Here is a 3,274-nt window from a genome sequence, read left to right on the forward strand (position 1 = left end):
GAGAGAGAGAGAGACTGGGAGTGAGAGAGAGAGAGATTGGCAGTGTGAGAGAGAGAGAGATTGGGAGTGTGAGAGAGAGAGATTAAACAATGCAAAGAAACCTACCTGGAACATTGGAACAATGTAACCAAAAGCCAAAGCAGATTGGAATGTTACCGGGCCCTAAAAAGAGAATATAAACTGGCAGACTATCTCTCGACCATCAGAGACACAAAACAGAGACAGACCCTCACCAGGTACAGACTAAGCGACCACCAACTGGCAATTGAAAAAGGAAGATACAAGAAATCCTGGCAGACTAGAGAGAATAGAATATGTGATCAATGTCTGGCCGGCGAGGTTGAGACAGAGATGCATTTCCTCCTAAAATCCACACTCCCAATCTCTCTCTCTCACACTCCCAATCTCTCTCTCGCACATTCCCAATCTCTCTCTCTCACACTCCCAGCCTCTCTCTCTCTCTCACACACTCCCAGTCTCTCTCTATCTCTCTCCCTCACACACTCCCACTCTCTCTCTCTCACACACTCCCACTCTCTCTCTCTCTCTCACACACTCCCACTCTCTCTCTCTCTCACACACACTCCCACTCTTTCTCTCTCTCTTTCACACTCCCACACTCTCTCTATCTCTCTCTCACACTCCCACTCAATTTCAATTTTTCAATTCAAATCGCTTTATTGGCATGATAAGGGACATCTTATGTTGCCAAAGCATCAAAATACATTTATGGTTGAACACATAAACGCAGATCTATTCATACAGTGTATAAACAGCTTTTTCCCTGAGTGTATAAATATACATTCGCATAATTTATATATACTCTTTTCTTAGGTTTACTGGTTGTCCCTCTGTTTATGGCAAGCTGTAACATAGTGTGCCGCTAGTGTTACACAGTTTCTCTCTTCCCCTAGTAGGTATGGGAGTTTTTGGTCGTCATTCAGATTTTTAAATTCAGGGCATATTTGTGAGAATTTTTGGTAGAAATTCTCCCTAATGCCCTGATATTTTCCACAGGCTGTGAGGAAGTGCATCTCTGTCTCCACCACTCCCTGACTGCAGTGAGAGCATATCCTGTCCTCTCTTGGCAGCCTGGTCTGCCTGTGTCTGCCTTTTTCGATCGCGAGGCTGTGTTCACTAAGTCTGTACCTTGTCAAGGTTTTTCTCAGTTTGTTATCCTTTACCAAGGTCAGGTACTCAGCCATGTTGTATTGTCTGTTTAGGGCCAAGTAGCAATTGAGTTTGCTTTGGGTTTTTGTTGTTTCTGCCCAATATGACAGGTATTTTTCCTTTTGCTTAGTGACAATTGTGTTGGGTTGAATTCTGTGTGTTACGATGTCACTGTCCTGGGGCTGGTTATTGTTAGTAGTGTTAGTGGTTGCTTCACTGAGTCCCAGGACTAGTTGACTGAGGGTGTTCTTCTTTATGGTCCTCTCTTGGCATTTCAATGCTTCGTAATGATAGCAGTGGGGGTTGCTCATTTTTAGGTGTTTCCAAAATTTGGTGGCTCTTTTTTGGATAGTAATTATTAGTGGAAATTGGCCTAGTTCTGCCCTGCATGCATTGTTTACGGTTTTCCTTTGAGTCCGGAGGATACTTTTACAGAATTCTGGATGTAGGATCTCAATTGGGTGTTTGTCCCATTTTGCAAAATCTTGTTGTGTTAGTGGTCCCCACACTTCACTGCCATAGAGTGCAATTGGTTCAATTACTGATTTGAAAATTTTGAGCCAAATGTTAATTGGGATTTCTATTTGGATTGATCTTTTAATGGCATAGAAAGCCCTTCTAGCTTTCTCTTTCAGTTCATTCACCGCCAGTTTGAAATTTCCCGCTGAGCTGATTTTTATGCCCAAGTATGTGTAGTTAGTGGTTTGTTCGATTTCAGTTGTTCCTAGTGTGAGATTTATTTTGGGTCCCTGATGTCTGGATCTTTGCTGGAACACGAGGACTTTGGTTTTTTGGAGGTTTATTGTCAGGGCCCAGGTCTGACAGACTGACTGCAGCAGATCCAGGTTCTGCTGTAGACCCTCCTTAGTTGGTGACAGCAGAACCAGGTCGTCTGCATAGAGGAGGAATTTAACCTAGGATTCATATAGGGTGAGGCCGGGTGCTGTAGATTGTTCAAGTAGTTTTGCCAATTCATTTATGTAAATATTAAAGAGTGTCGGTGAGATTGGCGAGCCCTGCGTCACCCCCCCGCCCCTGTGGGAAGTATTTTGTTTGTTTGTCTCCAATTTTAACTGCACATTTGTTGTTTGTATACATTGATTTAATTACATCATATGTTTTTCCCCTTATCCCGCTTTCGATAAGTTTCAGGAGTGGACTCTCTCTCTCTCACACTCCCACTCTCTCTCTCTCTCTCACACACTCCCACTCTCTCTCTCTCTCTCTCACACACTCCCAGTCTCTCTCTCTCTCACTCCCAGTCTCTCTCTCTCTCTCTCTCACTCACACTCCCAGTCTCTCTCACACTCCCAGTCCTCTCTCTCTCTTTCACTCCCAATCTTTCTCTCTCTCACTCCCAGTCTCTCTCTCTCTCACACACACTCCCAGTCTCTCTCTCTCTCACACACTCCCAGTCTCTCTCTCTCACTCCCAGTCTCTCTTTCTCTCTCACTCCCAGTCTCTCCCTCTCTCTCACACTCCCAGTCTCTCTCTCTCTCTCACTCCCAGTCTCTCTCTCTCTCTCTGTCACTCCCAGTCTCCCTCTCTCTCTCACACTTCCAGTCTCTCTCTCCCTCTCACACTTCCAGTCTCTCTCTCTCTCTCTCTCTTTCACACTCCCAGTCTCTCTCTTCCCCCAATCTCTCTCTTTTTCTTCTCCCCCCAATCTCTCTCTCTCTCTTCTCCCCCAGTCTCACTCTCTCTCTCTCCCCCGTCTCTCTCTCCCTCTCACCCCGTCTCTCTCTCCTTCCCTCTCTCTCTCTCCTTCCCCCCCTCTCTCTCTCTCCTTCCCCCTCTCTTTCCCTCTCTCTCTCCTTCCCTCTCTCTCTCTCTCTCTCTTTCCCTCTCTCTCTCTCCTTCCCTCTCGCTCTCTCTCCTTCCATCTATCTCTCTCTCTCCTTCCCTCTCTCTCTCTCTCTCCTTCCCTCTCTCTCTCTCTCCTTCCCTCTCTCTCTCTCTCCTTCGCTCTCTCTCTCTCCTTCCCTCTCTCTCTCTCTCCTTCCATCTCTCTCTCTCTCTCCTTCCCTCTCTCTCTCTCTTTCTCCTTCCCTCTCTCTCTCTCTCTCTCTCTCCTTCCCTCTCTCTCTCTCTCTCCTTCCCTCTC

Source organism: Somniosus microcephalus, chromosome 6 (genome assembly GCF_052327205.1).
Source record: "Somniosus microcephalus isolate GS21.2 chromosome 6, FLI_Smic_1.0, whole genome shotgun sequence".
Lineage (NCBI taxonomy): Eukaryota > Metazoa > Chordata > Chondrichthyes > Squaliformes > Somniosidae > Somniosus > Somniosus microcephalus.